This window comes from Neophocaena asiaeorientalis, unplaced genomic scaffold (genome assembly GCF_003031525.2).
Source record: "Neophocaena asiaeorientalis asiaeorientalis breed wild unplaced genomic scaffold, Neophocaena_asiaeorientalis_V1.1 scaffold394, whole genome shotgun sequence".
Taxonomy (NCBI): domain Eukaryota; kingdom Metazoa; phylum Chordata; class Mammalia; order Artiodactyla; family Phocoenidae; genus Neophocaena; species Neophocaena asiaeorientalis.
Genome location: NW_020175404.1, coordinates 77,885 through 97,910, shown reverse-complemented (window position 1 = coordinate 97,910; position 20,026 = coordinate 77,885).

Here is a 20,026-nt window from a genome sequence, read left to right as displayed (position 1 = left end):
AGGTATGCCCTAGCTAGGCCTCCGGGCCTGTGGCTCTTCAAAAGCATGCAGTTTTACATGAAGAACTGGGCTTTAGTGGCAGTAGGAATGTAGGTCGACTTTCTCCTGGAGGCAGGGTGACTTCAGGCAGGAGGTCCAAGATGGAATGCAAAGCCAAGAGTTTTTCTCAGTGCAGCTCCGACTAGGGCAATGATTCAGACTTCCCCGGCATGTTGCACATGCTAAAAGGGTGTTCGTGAAACTCTGGGAGAGCTGGGGATTTCAAGCTGTCCCATGAAGGATTGCAGTGCGTTGCACTACACTCGGCATTCACAGAGTTTGAGGGCTCTGGAAACGTAGCTCTCCTTAACGAATATGCAGTGTGTTGCCCATCACTCGGCAAACACAGAGGGCCTCCGAGGGACCGAACTATGGGCCTCGATGTTGCTCAGCAGGCCCACAGGGGTCTGGAGGTACTCAGTGATCCGGGAGGGAAATGATGCACACCCGAGGGGCCTAGGAGATCTGAAAAGGGCACTTCCCTTAAAATACAGCAGAACAGCGACCAACACCTCATGCAAACAGCTGCATGCCTCCCTTTGTGTACGGATACTCAGGGCTTGTCCTCGAGGCAAGTACTCACGTTGACTTTCCCTTTAGCTCTAGAGCATGGCAGACTGAGTTCCACCCCGGCCATGGAAGCACCTGATTTACATACAGGAAATTCATTTTCCTCCCATAACCAGGCCTACAGTGGCTAGAGGCCTGTCAACAGCAGTGATTTCAGGTCGCTTCAAGGCAGCACGAATGGAGTTTTCTAAATGGAAAAGCAAGGCTAGTTCCCTCAGGCCCCCACTGTCATGGGCACACGCAGCATACATCCCTGTGGTTTCTAACAAGTCAAAAGAGACACAGATTACGCACTGGTCCCTTCCCTGAATCAACTCTTCGAAGGACAGTGTTCTGCATCTAGCGAACTGCCTCAACCAAGCTACACCCTAGCTGGGCCTCCGGGCCTGTGGCTCTTCAAAAGCCTGCAGTGTTACACAAAGAACTGGGCTTTAGTGGCAGTCGAAACGCAAGCTGACTTTCTCCTGGAGGCAGGGTGAATTCAGGCAGGAGGTCCTAGATGGAATGCGAACCCGAGGGATTTTCTCAGTGCAGCTGAGACTAGGGCAATGAGTCCGACTTCCACGGCATGTTGTATGTGCTAAAACGGAGCTTGTGAACATGTGTGAGTGCTGGGGAAGTCAAGCTCTCCCAAAAAAGACTGCAGTGTGTTGCCGTACACTCGGGATATAAAGGGAGACTCCGAAGGGATATGGGCCTGGATGTTGCTTAGCAGGCCCGGGGGGACCTGTGGGTACTCATTGTTCTTGCAGGGAATACGGTGCCCACGCGAGGCTCTCAGGGGTCCTTCAAAGTGTACTGCCTTTAAAAAAATGCAGAGCAGCGACTACGGCCTCATGGAAACTGCTGCACAGCTCCGCTTCTGCACGGCAATTCGGGGCCTTACCTCGAGGCAAGTGCTCACGCTGAGTGTCCCGTGAGCGACACAGCATGGTAGGATGCTGACTTTCTCCTTGAGTACAGTGACTTCAGGTACGAGGTCCTCGAAGAACTTTAAGCAGAGTGTTTTCTCATGGCAGCTCAGACAAGGGCCATGACGAAGACTTCTAGGGCACGTTGGACTGGCTAGAAATGTGGCGCTGAGGCTGTACGAGGGCTCTGGAAATGTAGCTCTCCTGAAATAACATGCAGTGTGTTGCCCATCACTTGGCATACACAGAGGGCCTCCGAGGAACCTATCGGCCTCGACGTTGCTCAGGAGGCCCACAGGGGTCTGGCGGTACTCAGTGACCCTGGAGGGAAAATGATGCACAACGGAGGGGCCTAGGAGTCCTGAAAAGGGTACTTCCTTTAAAATAAAGCAGAACAGCGAGTAAGAACTCATGGAAACAGCCGCATGCCTCCCTTTCTGCAAGGCTTCTCAGGGCCTTACCTCAAGGCAAATAGTCACCTTGAATTTCCCGTCAGCTCTAGAGCATGGCAGTATGAGCTCCACCACGGCCATGGAAGTAACCAGTTTAGCTACGAAATCTCATTTTCTTCCCAGAGCATGCCTACAGTGGCTAGAGGCCTGTCAACAGCAGTGAATTTCAGGTAGATTCAAGGCAGCATGAATGGAGCTTTCAAAATGGGAAAAAAGGCTAGTTCCATCAGGTCCCCATTTCCATGGGCACATGCAGCACCCAGCCCTGTGGTCTCTAACAAGTCAAGAGAGACACAGATTACACAGTGGTTCCTTCCCTGAATCAACTTCTCGAAGCAGTGTGTTCTGCAACTGGCGAACTGCCTCAACCAAGGTACGCCCTAGCTAGGCCTCCAGGCCTGTGGCTCTTCAAAAGCCTGCAGTGTTACACGAAGAACCGGGCTTTAGTGGCAGTCACAACGCAAGCTGACTTTCTCCTAGAGGCAGGGTGACTTCACGTAGAAGGTCATAGATGAAATGCGAAGCCGAGGGCTTTTCTCAGTTCCGCTCAGACTAGGGCGGTAATTCCGACTCCCATGGCATGTTGGAACTTGCCAGAGCAGTATTCATGAACCTGTGGGAGTGCTGGGGATATCAAGCTCTCCCAAGAAAGAGTGCAGTGTGTTGCCCTACACTCGGCATACACAGAGTGACTCCAAAGGGCTACAGGCCTGGATGTTGCTTAGCAGGCCCAGGGGAGCATGCCGGTATTCAGTGTTCTTGCAGGGAAGAGGGTGCCCTCATGAGGCTCCTAGGTGTCCTGAAAAGCGTACTCTCGTTAAAATAAGGCAGAGCAGCGGCTACGGCCTCATGGAAGCTTCTGCATTCCTCCACTTCTGCACGGGAATTCAGGGCCTTACCTTGAGGCAAGTGCTCATGCTGAGTGTCCCGTTAGCGACACAGCACGGTAGGATGCTGAATCTCTCCTCCAGCAGGGTGACTTCACGAACGAGGTCCTCGAAGAATTGTAAGCAGAATGTTTTCCCATGGCAGCTCAGACCAGGGCCATGACGAAGACTTCCATGGCACGTCCTACTGGCCAGAAATGTGGTCCTGAGGCTGTTCGAGGGCTCTGGAAATTTAGCTCTCCGGAAGAAACGTGCACTGTGTTGCCCATCACTCGGCATACACAGAGAGCCTCCGAGGGACCAACCTAGCGGCCTCGATGTTGCTCAGCAGGCCCACAGGGGTCTGGAGGTACTCAGTGATCCAGCAGGGAATTGATGCACAGCGGAGGGGCCTAGGGGTCCTGAAAAGGGTACTTCCTTTAAAATACGGCAGAACCCCGATGAAGACCTCGTGGAAACAGCCACATGCCTCCCTTTGTGCCTGTCTACTCAGGGCCTTACCTCGAGGCAAGTACTCAAGTTGAGTTTCCCTTTACCTCTAAAGCATGGCAGGCTGCACATATTAAAAGCAGCCAGGGAAAAACAACAAATAACACACAAGGGAAGCCCCATAAGGTTAACAGCTGATCTTTCAGAAGAAACTCTGCAAGCCAGAAGGGACTGGCAGGACATGTTTAAAGTGATGAAGGAGAAAAAACTACAAGCAAGATTACCCTACTCAGCAAGGATCTCATTCAGATTTGATGGAGAAATTGAAACCTTTACAGGCAAGCAAAAGCCGAGAGAGTTCAGCACCATCAAACCAGCATTACAACACATGCTAATGGATCTTCTCTAAGCAAGAAACACAAGAGAAGGAAAAGACCTATAATAACACACCCAAAACAATTAACAAGATGGGAATAGGAACATACATATCGATAATTACCTTAAATGAAAATGGATTAAATGCTCCCACCAAAAGACACAGACTGGCTGAATGGATACAAAAGCAAGACCCATATATATATGCTGTCTGCAAGAGACCCACTTCAGACCTAGAGACACAAACAGACTGAAAGTGAGGGGATGGAAAAAGATATTCCATGCAAATGGAAACCAAAAGAAAGCTGGAGTAGCAATTCTCATATCAGACAAAATAGACGTTAAAATAAACACTAGTAGAAGAGACAAAGAAGGAAACTACATAATGATCAACGGATCAATCCAAGAGGAAGATATAACAATTGTAAATATTTATGCACCCAACATAGGAGCACCTCAATACATAATGCAAATACTAACAGCCATAAAAGGGGAAAGTGACAGTAACACATTCATAGTAGGGGACTTTAACACCCCACTTTCACCAATGGACACATCATGCAAAATGAAAATAAATAAGGAAACACAAGCTTTAAATGATACATTAAACAAGATGCGCTTAATTGATATTTATAGGACATTCCATCCCCAAACGACAGAATACACATTTTTCTCAAGTGCCCATGGAACATTCTCCAGGATAGATCATATCTTGGGTCACAAATCAAGCCTCGGTAAATTTAAGAAAATTGAAGTTGTATCAAGTATCTTTTCCGACCACAACGCTATGAGACTAGACAGCAATTACAGGAAAAGATCTGTAAAACATACAAACACATGGAGGCGAAACCATACACGACTTAATAACGAAATGATCACTGAAGAAATCAAAGAGGAAATCAAAAATATACCTAGAAACAAATGACAATGGAGACACGACGACCCAAAACCTATGGGATGCAGCAAAAGCAGTTCTAAGAGGGAAGTTTACAGCAATACAATCCTACCTTAAGAAACAGGAAACATCTCGAGAAAACAACCTAACCTTGCACCTAAAGAAATTAGAGAAAGAAGAACAAAAAACCCGCAAAGTTAGCAGAAGGAAAGAAATCATAAAGATCAGATCAGAAATAAATGAAAAAGAAATGAAGGAAACGATAGCAAAGGTCAATAAAACTAAAAGCTGGTTCCTTGAGAAGATAAACAAAATTGATAACCCATTAGCCAGACTCATCAAGAAAAAAAGGGAGAAGACTCAAATCAATAGAAATAGAAATGAAAAAGGAGAAGTAACAACTGACACTGCAGAAATACAAAAGATCATGAGAGATTACTACAAGCAACTCTATGCCAATAAAATGGACAACCTGGAAGAAATGGACAAATTCTTAGAAATGCACAACCTGCCAAGACTGAATCACGAAGAAATAGAAAATATGAACAGACCAATCACAAGCACTGAAATTGAAACTGTGATTAAACATCTTCCAACAAACAAATGCCCGTAACCAGATGGCTTCACAGGCCAATTCCATCAAACATTTAGAAAAGAGCTAACACCTATCCTTCTCAAACTCTTCCAAAATATAGCAGAGGGAGGAACACTCCCAAACTCATTCTACGAGGCCACCATCACCCTGATACCAAAACCAGACAAGGATGTCACAAAGAAAGAAAACTACAGGCCAATATCACTGATGAACAGAGATGCAAAACTCCTCAACAAAATACTAGAAAACAGAATCCAACAGCACATTCAAAGGATCATACACCATGATCAAGTGGGGTTTACTCCAGGAATGCAAGGATTCTTCAATATACGCGAATCAATCAACGTGATACACCGCAATAACAAACTGAAGGAGAAAAACCACATGGTCATCTCAGTAGATGCAGAGAAAGCTTTCGACAAAATACAACGCCCATTTATGATAAAAACCCTCCAGAAAGTAGCCATAGAGGGAACTTTCCTCAACAAAATAAAGGCCATATATGACAAACCCACAGCCAACATCGTTCTCCATGGTGAAAAACTGAAAGCATTTCCACTAAGATCAGGAACAAGACAAGGTTGCCCACTCTCACCACTCTTATTCCACCTAGTTTTGGAAGTTTTAGCCACAGCAATCAAAGAAGAAAAGGAAATAAAAGGAATCCAAATCGGACAAGAAGAAGTAAAGCTGTCACTGTTTGCAGATGACATGATACTATACATAGAGAATCCTAAAGAGGCTACCAGAAAACCACTATGGCTAATCAATGAATTTGGTAAAGTAGCAGGATACAAAATTAATGCACAGAAATCTCTGCCATTCCTATTCACTAATGATGAAAACATCTGAAAGTGAAATCAAGAAAACGCTCCCATTTACCATTGCAACAAGAATCAAACATCTAGGAATAAACCTACCTAAGGAGACAAAAGACCTGTATGAAGAAAATTATAAGACACTGATGAAAGAAATTAAGGATGATACAAAGAGATGGAGAGGTATACCATGTTCTTGGATTGGAAGAATCAACATGGGGAAAATGATTCTACTACCCAAATCAATCTACATATTCAATGCAATCCCTATCAAACTACCACTGGCATTTTTCACAGAACTAGAGCATAACAAACATAAACAAATGGGATCTAATGAAACTGCAAAGCTTTTGCACAGCAAAGGAAACCATAAACAAGACGAAAAGACAACCCTCAGAATGGGAGAAAATATTTGCAAATGAAGCAACTGACAAAGGATTAATCTCCAAAATTTACAAGCAGCTCATGCAGCTCAATAACACAAAAACCAAACAACCCAATCCAAAAATGGGCAGAAGACCTAAACAGACGTTTCTCCAAAGAAGATATACAGACTGCCAACAAACACACGAAAGAATGCTCAATGTCATTAATCATTAGAGAAATGCAAATCAAAGCTTGAATGAGACATCATCTCACACCACTCAGAATGGCCATCACCAAAAGCTGTAGAAACAATAAACGCTGGAGAGGGTATGGAGAAAAGGGAACACTCTTGCACTGCTGGTGGGAATGGGAATTGGTACAGCCACTATGGAGAACAGTATGGAGGTTCTTTAAAAAACTACAAATAGGACTACCATATGACCCAGCAATCCCACTACTGGGCATATACCCTGAGAAAACCATAATTCAAAAAGAGTCATGTACCAAAATGTTCATTGCAGCTCTAATTACAATAGCCAGGATATGGAAACAACCTAAGTGTCCATTATCAGATATATGCATAAAGGTGATGTGGCACATATATACAATGGAATATTACTCAGCCATAAAAAGAAATGAAATTGAGTGATTTGTAATGAGGTGGATGGACCTAGAGTCTGTCATACAGAGTGAAGTAAGTCAGAAGGAGAAACACAGATACCGTATGTTGACATATATATATGGAACATAGGAAAAAGAAAACGTCATGAAGAGCCTAGGGGTAAGAGAGGAATAAAGACAGAGACCTACTAGAGGATGGACTTGAGGATATGGGGAGGGGGAAGGCTAAGCTGTGACAAAGTGAGAGAGTGACATGGACATATATACACTACCAAGCGTAAAACAGATAGCTAGTGGGAAGCAGCCGCATAACACAGGGAGATCAGCTCGGTGCTTTGTGACCACCTAGAGGGGTGGGATAGGCAGGGTGGGAGGGAGGGAGACGCAAGAGGGAAGAGATATGGGAACATATGTATATGTATAACTGATTCACTCTCTTCTAAAGCAGAAACTAACACACCATTGTAAAACAATTATACTCCAATAAAGATGTAAAAAAAAAGAAAACAAAATAAATACAGGAATGCATCTACAACAGACACTTAGGTTTATCTTGTATGTCTGAACCATAGTTACTCCTCTTTGACTGTCAAATGCATTCCCCTCCTCAATGCCAAAGCAGATGTACAATTCATATCCAAAAGGCCACAAAACAGGCCACTTTGGTCAGTAAAATTTAAGTTAAACCATGTATAAGCCAGAGTGACTTCCTCACACCTCAATATGTGAAGAGTTTTTTTCCCTTTTGATTACAAGTCTTTCAATAGAAAGCATTGATGATCAAAATGTCAATCCCTCAGTGCCAGAATGATTCAGCTGTTTGGCCCACGTGTAGATCATGTCCCTCAGTGCTAGGCCTCCTTTATATTTGCCTTGTTAATCCACATTGGGGGAACACTGATCAGGTATCGTGAACATGCTCAGAGGAATGTTAATGAGAAAACGCTTTATATAGGCCATACACTTTGTTATTCATACCCAATTGCCACACAAGCGTTGCACGTGTGCTTTTAGCCGTAGACCTAAAGCAAACAGTGATACATCATGAGTAGTTACATTCTGATAACTTCACTAGGTAATTTTCCTTTCCTCTTAAACATCAGGGCAAAATGAAGCCAATACAGTAACTTTCATAAATTCACACTTCCATACAGAGGTGTCATTTACCAATTGCTCCAAGTCCTAAGTAGCTTGAGTGGAAGGACTTCCCTGTGTCTGGAAAACACAGATCAAAGCCAGTAACAAAAAAACAAAAACATTATAACCATATTCACCAGTTCACTCAGTAACCAATCCTTCTGTTAACTTTTTATGAAACCATCCAATTCTCCATTAAGATGTTTCATTTCTTACCCAGTTTGGCATTATGATATGAAATTTACCAGAGACCTGTGCTTGGCAAAATGTCCTTCACGTAGATCTTCTTGACGATGGAGCACTTTTGCAAAGTGTTAGAGCACAACAGTAACTATCTCTAAATCACATAAAGACTGAAAAGGTCACGGTTAAGCATTTGATCACAACGTAAATGACAAAAGAAACCATTATTGCCGTTACATACAACATTTAAAAATAACTAGAATTACGACTGATAAAATTTTACCAGGACATACTAGATTTTTAGGAATTCCATGTAATTTAACATACTAATCAAACATTTCTCTCTGAGATGGCTCAAGGGCCTTCGAAAGCAGCTCAAAGTTAGCTGGAGATCAAAAGAACTGTTAGAATTGACCAAACAACTTATTCACTGGACCAAACTAAAGAGATTTCAAACAAGAATACAGATCACAGACAGGCAAAGGAACTCACAAGCTGTTCACAATCAAAAGCAGCATTCCAAGACGACTTTGGAGGGAGAAACCAAATCCAGGCTTGCCATAACCCACTTCCAACAAAATCCATCTTAGAAAATCCTGGTCATGCACAACTCTTTCCTCAGTGTTCCATTTTCACAGATGTTGATCACCTTCTGCATCCATCTTATGTTGCCCCTTATTTTCTTCCGCATTCAGACAACCAGCTCTACTACGAAGTGACTTTCTTTTCTCTTTGTACCATCAGCCTGTTACCTAGCTGCTCACTTTCTTTATTACGTAGCTTCATAAATGCTTGAACATATGGAACTTCTTTTGTCTTTCTCTTCCTGTGACAAAATAACTCTAGCTGAAGGATAGTATAGTCATTTAGGCTACCATTCAAAGACCACCATTCCTCATTTTTCAAGAATGTATCCATACATTGGCCAGACAAAATGACAATAGAATTTCATTCTTTTCTTAGTCTTAGGTTGACAACTATAGGTTGACCAGCCTGCCAGGATTTTGCCCATTGGCTATCACATGGAACTGAAGAAGAAGCACTTCTTATGCTTGAACCATAGAACACTCACACACGGACTAAAAACAAAACAAAATCCTAAACACCAATGGAAGCCACAAACCAAAGGAACCAGAAACCAAACAGAAACCAAAAACCAAACAGCGCAAGACTCAAATCATCTTCCAAGTCTCAACTTAGCCTGTGACTTCTGTCCAAGTGGTGCACCTTCCAAATGAGATTTCCTGGAATGAAAATCACCCAAATGGGAACCAAGTTTCCCCCAAATGTACAGGGCTAAAAGGACCTCAGACTGCATGCCAGGGGAGTTACCACACACTGGCTGAGGTGCTGCAACATCCCAAATGCTATTTTCCTGGTGCCCCAAAATAATCCCTTGGAGTAGCACATTCGGGGCAGCCCAGGCAGGAAGAACAGAGGAACGTCCTCAAGGCAAAGACGGCCTTGGCAGCTGCTAGGGTGGTCCCTCTTCCACCATCTATTCCTGCCCCAGAGTTCTAACTGCTGGGATGACTGGGGCTCGGCCTTTCCAGGCAAGGGTCCCAGGTGGTCTGGCCTCTAAAGGAATTCTCCAACCCTACACTCTCTCAAAAGAGGCTGGCATGGAGAAAATCTCAGTGTCTGATCAAGTCAGGGGACCCACAGGGGCCATCCCCAAGTCAGCCCCACATTGGGTACTAAATTTGATGTTGAAAACTCGACCTCTGTGCACCAGTGCCAAATCGAATCTCAGAGAGAGAGGTTTGGAGGAAGTAGAAAAGAATGGCTTTACTGCTTTGGCAGCCAAAGGGGGACACAGAAAACTCGTGCCCTCAAAAACCATGCATCCAAATGCAGTAGGATCTGGTGAGGAGTTTTACAGCAATGGTTTAAGGACACAGTTGCTCCTAAGGATTAGTGTGTGTACAGGGCCTTAACTCCCTCTAATCTGGCCTCAGATGGTCTCTTGATGAGCTTCTCTGAAATAGAGAAGACTAAAATCTTCTATTTTGTGGGGGTTTTAAGTTGGTAAAGAGCTCAAAGATACTCTTACCTGTAACCCTTGCGGCAAAACCAGGATCCTGCCCCAAGGATGCACAATTGTTTCTTGACAGTTCCTCCCTTTTCTCTGCATCCCCTCGATCCCTGATTAGCAACTGTTCGAATCTGCCCTTTGGAACTCAGGGAAGGTCCTGGAGTCTCTAGTCTAAATAAGGCCCTGACATTACACCTAACTCAGTCCCTGATACTGTCTCTAAGGCCCTGCTGCCCTCAATATTTAAGTCCTGACATTATCCTGAGCTAATACACTGATCCTTATATTACCAAGGTCCTGAAACTATCTCAAAGTAAGCCGTGACACTGTCCCTAAGTGAGGCTCTGAGGCTGTCCCTAAAAGAGGCCCTGAGAATGTCTTTAATGAAGACCCTAAGGCTGATACTACAGAGGCCCTTATACTACTCCTACGTCATGCCCTGACACTGTCCCTCAATCAGGCCCTAAAGATAGGCCTCACTTAGGCCCTGTTGCCGTACCTTAGTTAGGCTCTGACGCTGTCCCTACATCAAGCCCTGACACTGGTCCTGATTAAGGCCCTGACACTCGTCCTAACTAAGGCCCTGATGCTCTCAATAACTAATGTCTTCACGCTATCCCTGGCTCATTTGCTGACACTATCCCCCGCCTGGAAGCTGACTCTGTCCTGAGCTAATTTCCTGCCTCTTATCCTCATTGAAGCCCTAATGTTCTCCCTAACTAACACCCAGCCTAGTCCTAACTAAGGCCCTGACACTGTCTCTAACTAAGGCCCGGAATCTGTCCCTAATACAGTCCCTGCTGCCGGCAATAACTAAAATCTAGACACTATCCTGAGCTAATATCCTAACCCATTTCTAACCAAGGTCCTGAAATTCTCCCTAAGAAAGCCCTGTCGCTGTCCCTAAGTGAAGGCCTGAGGCTGTGCCTAACTCAGGCCCTGAAGCTTTGCCCACCTGAGGCCTTGACACTGCGACTACCTCAGGCCCTGATCATGTCTTTAACTAAGACCCTAATGCTGATCCAACAAAGGCCCTGATGCAGCTCCTACATCATGCCCTGACAGTGTCCCCAGCTAAGGGCCTGATGCTAGGCCTAAATCAGGCCCTGTTGCTCTCCCTAAGTCAGGCTCTGATGCTGTCCCTACCTGCAGCCCTGATACTGGATCTAATTAAGGCCCTGATACTCTCAGGGACTAAGGTCTTGACACTATCCCTAGGTCATTTCCTGACACGGTCCCTAAACTTTGCCCTAACCCTGTCCCTAGCAACTGTCCTGCCTCTTATGCTAACTGAAGCCCTTACTCCGTGCCTAACACAGACACTGAATTTAGGCCCAAGGCCAGGACACTGTCCCTAACTAAGGCCTAGATGCTCGTTCTAAAACTGGCCCAGAACTGTCCCTAACTAATGCCCTAACACTATTCCTAACTCAGGCCCTGACACTGTACCTAACAGAGGCTCTGATGCTAATCCTAACTCAGGTCCTGACACTGTCTCTAACTAAGGCCCTGCGGCCATCAATATCTAAAGTCCTGACTTTATCCTGAGCTAATATCCTCACCCATGTCTTACTAAGGTCCTAAAACTGTCGCAAAGTAAGCCCTGATGCTGTCCCTAACTAAGGCCCTGAAATTAGTCCCGAGGCCGTGACCCTGTCCCTAACTGAGGCCTGAAGGCTCGTCCTAACTCAGGACCTGACACTACACCTAACTCAGTCCCCGACACCGTACCTAACAAAGGCTCTGATGCTCATCCTAAGTCAGGCCCTGACACTGTCTCTAAGGCCCTGTGGCCATCAATATCTAAAGTCCTGACTTTATCCTGAGCTAATATCCTCACCCATGTCTTACCAAGTTCCTGAAACTGTCTCTCACCCTCACCCTAACCCTAACCCTCACCCTAACCCTAACCCTGAAACTGTCCCTCACCCTCACCCTAACCCTCACCCTCACCCTAACCCTAACCCTGAAGTCTGACTGAGCCCCTCTCTGTGCTGCCCAGCCTCCCACTATTGCACACAAGTCCTGGCAAAAATGTATCCATGGCATTCACCTGGCAACCTCAGTCCCTCTAGCACAGTAAGCATGACCACAATGAGGTACTTGCCCCGAAAGTGGGACAGGTGTGCCACCTTACCATCAAGGCGCCCAAGAAAGCTATGCACAGGACACACCACCACAGTGGTGACACAAGGGGTTTGCTGGGAATAGGAAACAGCACTGCTTGATTTTCAGCACCTGAGGGACAACCTGTACAACTCCAGAGGCACCACAGAGAGTAGGTGACACATGCTCACACACCAAGGAGGCTTGCTTTTAGCCGTAGACCTAAAGCAAACAGTGATACATCATGAGTAGTTACATTCTGATAACTTCACTAGGTAATTTTCCTTTCCTCTTAAACATCAGGGCAAAATGAAGCCAATACAGTAACTTTCATAAATTCACACTTCCATACAGAGGTGTCATTTACCAATTGCTCCAAGTCCTAAGTAGCTTGAGTGGAAGGACTTCCCTGTGTCTGGAAAACACAGATCAAAGCCAGTAACAAAAAAACAAAAACATTATAACCATATTCACCAGTTCACTCAGTAACCAATCCTTCTGTTAACTTTTTATGAAACCATCCAATTCTCCATTAAGATGTTTCATTTCTTACCCAGTTTGGCATTATGATATGAAATTTACCAGAGACCTGTGCTTGGCAAAATGTCCTTCACGTAGATCTTCTTGACGATGGAGCACTTTTGCAAAGTGTTAGAGCACAACAGTAACTATCTCTAAATCACATAAAGACTGAAAAGGTCACGGTTAAGCATTTGATCACAACGTAAATGACAAAAGAAACCATTATTGCCGTTACATACAACATTTAAAAATAACTAGAATTACGACTGATAAAATTTTACCAGGACATACTAGATTTTTAGGAATTCCATGTAATTTAACATACTAATCAAACATTTCTCTCTGAGATGGCTCAAGGGCCTTCGAAAGCAGCTCAAAGTTAGCTGGAGATCAAAAGAACTGTTAGAATTGACCAAACAACTTATTCACTGGACCAAACTAAAGAGATTTCAAACAAGAATACAGATCACAGACAGGCAAAGGAACTCACAAGCTGTTCACAATCAAAAGCAGCATTCCAAGACGACTTTGGAGGGAGAAACCAAATCCAGGCTTGCCATAACCCACTTCCAACAAAATCCATCTTAGAAAATCCTGGTCATGCACAACTCTTTCCTCAGTGTTCCATTTTCACAGATGTTGATCACCTTCTGCATCCATCTTATGTTGCCCCTTATTTTCTTCCGCATTCAGACAACCAGCTCTACTACGAAGTGACTTTCTTTTCTCTTTGTACCATCAGCCTGTTACCTAGCTGCTCACTTTCTTTATTACGTAGCTTCATAAATGCTTGAACATATGGAACTTCTTTTGTCTTTCTCTTCCTGTGACAAAATAACTCTAGCTGAAGGATAGTATAGTCATTTAGGCTACCATTCAAAGACCACCATTCCTCATTTTTCAAGAATGTATCCATACATTGGCCAGACAAAATGACAATAGAATTTCATTCTTTTCTTAGTCTTAGGTTGACAACTATAGGTTGACCAGCCTGCCAGGATTTTGCCCATTGGCTATCACATGGAACTGAAGAAGAAGCACTTCTTATGCTTGAACCATAGAACACTCACACACGGACTAAAAACAAAACAAAATCCTAAACACCAATGGAAGCCACAAACCAAAGGAACCAGAAACCAAACAGAAACCAAAAACCAAACAGCGCAAGACTCAAATCATCTTCCAAGTCTCAACTTAGCCTGTGACCTCTGTCCAAGTGGTGCACCTTCCAAATGAGATTTCCTGGAATGAAAATCACCCAAATGGGAACCAAGTTTCCCCCAAATGTACAGGGCTAAAAGGACCTCAGACTGCATGCCAGGGGAGTTACCACACACTGGCTGAGGTGCTGCAACATCCCAAATGCTATTTTCCTGGTGCCCCAAAATAATCCCTTGGAGTAGCACATTCGGGGCAGCCCAGGCAGGAAGAACAGAGGAACGTCCTCAAGGCAAAGACGGCCTTGGCAGCTGCTAGGGTGGTCCCTCTTCCACCATCTATTCCTGCCCCAGAGTTCTAACTGCTGGGATGACTGGGGCTCGGCCTTTCCAGGCAAGGGTCCCAGGTGGTCTGGCCTCTAAAGGAATTCTCCAACCCTACACTCTCTCAAAAGAGGCTGGCATGGAGAAAATCTCAGTGTCTGATCAAGTCAGGGGACCCACAGGGGCCATCCCCAAGTCAGCCCCACATTGGGTACTAAATTTGATGTTGAAAACTCGACCTCTGTGCACCAGTGCCAAATCGAATCTCAGAGAGAGAGGTTTGGAGGAAGTAGAAAAGAATGGCTTTACTGCTTTGGCAGCCAAAGGGGGACACAGAAAACTCGTGCCCTCAAAAACCATGCATCCAAATGCAGTAGGATCTGGTGAGGAGTTTTACAGCAATGGTTTAAGGACACAGTTGCTCCTAAGGATTAGTGTGTGTACAGGGCCTTAACTCCCTCTAATCTGGCCTCAGATGGTCTCTTGATGAGCTTCTCTGAAATAGAGAAGACTAAAATCTTCTATTTTGTGGGGGTTTTAAGTTGGTAAAGAGCTCAAAGATACTCTTACCTGTAACCCTTGCGGCAAAACCAGGATCCTGCCCCAAGGATGCACAATTGTTTCTTGACAGTTCCTCCCTTTTCTCTGCATCCCCTCGATCCCTGATTAGCAACTGTTCGAATCTGCCCTTTGGAACTCAGGGAAGGTCCTGGAGTCTCTAGTCTAAATAAGGCCCTGACATTACACCTAACTCAGTCCCTGATACTGTCTCTAAGGCCCTGCTGCCCTCAATATTTAAGTCCTGACATTATCCTGAGCTAATACACTGATCCTTATATTACCAAGGTCCTGAAACTATCTCAAAGTAAGCCGTGACACTGTCCCTAAGTGAGGCTCTGAGGCTGTCCCTAAAAGAGGCCCTGAGAATGTCTTTAATGAAGACCCTAAGGCTGATACTACAGAGGCCCTTATACTACTCCTACGTCATGCCCTGACACTGTCCCTCAATCAGGCCCTAAAGATAGGCCTCACTTAGGCCCTGTTGCCGTACCTTAGTTAGGCTCTGACGCTGTCCCTACATCAAGCCCTGACACTGGTCCTGATTAAGGCCCTGACACTCGTCCTAACTAAGGCCCTGATGCTCTCAATAACTAATGTCTTCACGCTATCCCTGGCTCATTTGCTGACACTATCCCCCGCCTGGAAGCTGACTCTGTCCTGAGCTAATTTCCTGCCTCTTATCCTCATTGAAGCCCTAATGTTCTCCCTAACTAACACCCAGCCTAGTCCTAACTAAGGCCCTGACACTGTCTCTAACTAAGGCCCGGAATCTGTCCCTAATACAGTCCCTGCTGCCGGCAATAACTAAAATCTAGACACTATCCTGAGCTAATATCCTAACCCATTTCTAACCAAGGTCCTGAAATTCTCCCTAAGAAAGCCCTGTCGCTGTCCCTAAGTGAAGGCCTGAGGCTGTGCCTAACTCAGGCCCTGAAGCTTTGCCCACCTGAGGCCTTGACACTGCGACTACCTCAGGCCCTGATCATGTCTTTAACTAAGACCCTAATGCTGATCCAACAAAGGCCCTGATGCAGCTCCTACATCATGCCCTGACAGTGTCCCCAGCTAAGGGCCTGATGCTAGGCCTAAATCAGGCCCTGTTGCTCTCCCTAAGTCAGGCTCTGATGCTGTCCCTACCTGCAGCCCTGATACTGGATCTAATTAAGGCCCTGATACTCTCAGGGACTAAGGTCTTGACACTATCCCTAGGTCATTTCCTGACACGGTCCCTAAACTTTGCCCTAACCCTGTCCCTAGCAACTGTCCTGCCTCTTATGCTAACTGAAGCCCTTACTCCGTGCCTAACACAGACACTGAATTTAGGCCCAAGGCCAGGACACTGTCCCTAACTAAGGCCTAGATGCTCGTTCTAAAACTGGCCCAGAACTGTCCCTAACTAATGCCCTAACACTATTCCTAACTCAGGCCCTGACACTGTACCTAACAGAGGCTCTGATGCTAATCCTAACTCAGGTCCTGACACTGTCTCTAACTAAGGCCCTGCGGCCATCAATATCTAAAGTCCTGACATTATCCTGAGCTAATATCCTCACCCATGTCTTACTAAGGTCCTAAAACTGTCGCAAAGTAAGCCCTGATGCTGTCCCTAACTAAGGCCCTGAAATTAGTCCCGAGGCCGTGACCCTGTCCCTAACTGAGGCCTGAAGGCTCGTCCTAACTCAGGACCTGACACTACACCTAACTCAGTCCCCGACACCGTACCTAACAAAGGCTCTGATGCTCATCCTAAGTCAGGCCCTGACACTGTCTCTAAGGCCCTGTGGCCATCAATATCTAAAGTCCTGACTTTATCCTGAGCTAATATCCTCACCCATGTCTTACCAAGTTCCTGAAACTGTCTCTCACCCTCACCCTAACCCTAACCCTCACCCTAACCCTAACCCTGAAACTGTCCCTCACCCTCACCCTAACCCTCACCCTCACCCTAACCCTAACCCTGAAGTCTGACTGAGCCCCTCTCTGTGCTGCCCAGCCTCCCACTATTGCACACAAGTCCTGGCAAAAATGTATCCATGGCATTCACCTGGCAACCTCAGTCCCTCTAGCACAGTAAGCATGACCACAATGAGGTACTTGCCCCGAAAGTGGGACAGGTGTGCCACCTTACCATCAAGGCGCCCAAGAAAGCTATGCACAGGACACACCACCACAGTGGTGACACAAGGGGTTTGCTGGGAATAGGAAACAGCACTGCTTGATTTTCAGCACCTGAGGGACAACCTGTACAACTCCAGAGGCACCACAGAGAGTAGGTGACACATGCTCACACACCAAGGAGGCATGCAGCAGAGTGGTGGGATGGGTCTTGCAAGTGGCCCTCCGTGCCCTGGGGAGAGCCATCCCACCAGTCTGCTGCATGCCTCCTAAGGTGAAAAAAGCATCTGTTGCATCAGAGGACCATAGCCACACTGATGCCCTGAAGCAAAGGACAAGAGACTACGGTCGGGATAGAGTCGCCACTCCTGAGTTCCACACAAGGCAGTGGGGGAGAGGCAAGGGCCCCAAGGGCAGGACAAGAGTGGCCCCATTTGCTTTGAACTTCCAGCCCTCATCTTGTTCAACTTAGCCCCAGCCCTGGAGAGCATGACATAACCACCAATCCATGTGCATGGAATCCCCAAAGGGGAGACCCAGGGAGACCGTCACCAGCAGGGCCTATTTCAGCCTCACCAGCCACCTCTTCTCAGGTGACAGTGCCTAACAATTCTGGGAATATTACATCTCACACATGACATGACACCTGTGAGATGAGGTTATCACAGCCACATGAGAGTAGAGGACCCACACTGCATGGCCTCACTGCCCTCGGGTTGCCAGGGGCCAGAGATGGAGTATGATGTAGGATTGGGTCAGCTGGACACACACCTAAGAGCCGATGCACACGCCCAGGCAGGCAGCTCAAGAAGCAACGGGAGAGCCAGGTGCAAAGTTGTGGTCAAACCCACAGCACTATGCACGTCCAGAAGCCCAATGTCCCTGGCAACACGCACTGAAGAAAACCACATCTCTCTAGCAGCAAAAAACCCCGCCAACATTAGGTGAAAAACTTGCCACACCCAGCAATGGGGGCTGGCTATTCACAAATTGCAGGGGTCCCCCAGCAGCTCAATCCAGCCACCGGTCCCCAGCACTACCCCATCACTGCCAGCCCCTGAGCTCTCACTGCCATCTCAGGGTAGCGTGGCAGCAAAGGGGGGCGGGGGGAGGAGTGCCAGGAATAAGGGGCAGAGTGGGCGGGGCATGCCCTCTCCAGTTCGCCCAAGTTGGCAGGTACCGGTCCGTCAATGTCTCTCGATGGTGACTTGGGAAAATTCTGCAGACGCACCTCCGACGACTGGGCCCCAAGAGGGACAACACCCAGACCCATGCCACCCTACCCAAGTTACCTCTCATGGTCCGGGGCGGTCCCCACCTCCTGCGTGCGACTCCGAAAAATCTATCGGAAAGAATCCAACCACCGGGACTCAAGCATGCCCGCCACTGCGTCCATTCCACACTCCACGGGCCTCAGCACGTACCGGTCGGCCTTCTCCTCAGGAGCAGGAAGTGTAGAGGTAGTGGGGAAATTAATAAGGTCGGCAAAGAACACCCGCGCCACGGGCGTCTGCGTGGGTGCAGGACGCCCTCCCTTTCCTCCCAGCAGCGCCGGGCCATCGCAGGGTGGCTCATGCAGCCCAAGGGGCGCTGGTGGGTACCAGTACGCCGGGCCAGGCGGCTGCACGTCCGGGCGGACACGCGGCGCGACCACCCCCAGTGAGCCTGCGCGCCCAGAACGCGGCGAGCGAATGACGCGCCCACGCCCCTGCGTGACCCGGAGAGCTCACGCCAGCTTCGCCGGGCGCCCGGGACTCCGCTTCACGCTCTGAGGCCGCGTCCCATCCATCGTCGAGGGCGCCCGAGCTCCAGACGGAAGAGGCGATATAAAAGAGGCCGCCAGAGGGCGGCCGACAACCGGCGCGAACGTAAGCGGGACAGACCCCGAGAGCCCGGGAGAGAGGACGCAGCGCTGGCCGCCCCAAAGCTAGAGCTTGTCCCGGGGCGGGTGGAGGGCGTCCGCCCCAGCCCTGAGGCATCCTCGTGGCACTTAGCTCCCGGTTTCGCATGGCACAGCACTGCACAACCGACCCCGGCAGCAGACAGGGGGAGCGTGGGCGGGGAGAGGAGGCTGGGAACATATTGGCTGGCGTCTGCCGCCTTGGAGACAACACTAGCCACGCGATTTCCAGGTGGTTAAAATTCCATGGACACGCCGGCGGGGCCTGGTGGCCAGCAAGGGCTGCCCAGAGTGCAAGAGCGAGATCCTGGCTCCTGCGAAGAAGGGAAGCCGTGGACTGGCAAACAGAAACCAAGCAAGTGCTCAAAGAACAACAATGCATGAGTCGGTTTTTATTCCATACTTTGGAACGGAGGAAGTCTTTCGAATGTACAGGGCAAGCCCAGGAGCTGGAAAGGAAAGGCTGATACGCTCAAACCCATACAAATGGAAATAAAAATCTATCTCTGCATAGACCGTGACAACGTCCACAGAAAACAAATGGGTGTGTGAGAGACACTGGGGGAAATGCACTTGTGGTCACGATGACATGGATTTCAGCATGACTTACCACAATAACAGGGGGGGAAAAGTGTGTGTGTGTCCATAGCTATCCACTATACACCGAGTTCCACTACATCTGTACAATGCAACATTGTGTGTTGTGTGTGTTTGAAATATGTTAAATGATGATGATAAACTATAGTCCAATAACAAAAACAAAACAACCACCCAAAAGTCAAGATGTAGAACTTCCAATGTCAGGCATTAAAAAATAAATTTTAAAAAATGGAAAAAATAGGGCTTCCCTGGTGGCGCAGTGGTTGAGAGTCCACCTGCCGATGCAGGGGACACGGGTTCGTGCCCCGATCCGGGAGGATCCCACATGCCGTGCAGCGGCTGGGCCCGTGAGCCATGGCCGCTGAGCCTGCACGTCCAGAGCCTGCGCTCCGCAACGGGAGAGGCCACAACAGTGAGAGGCCCGTGTA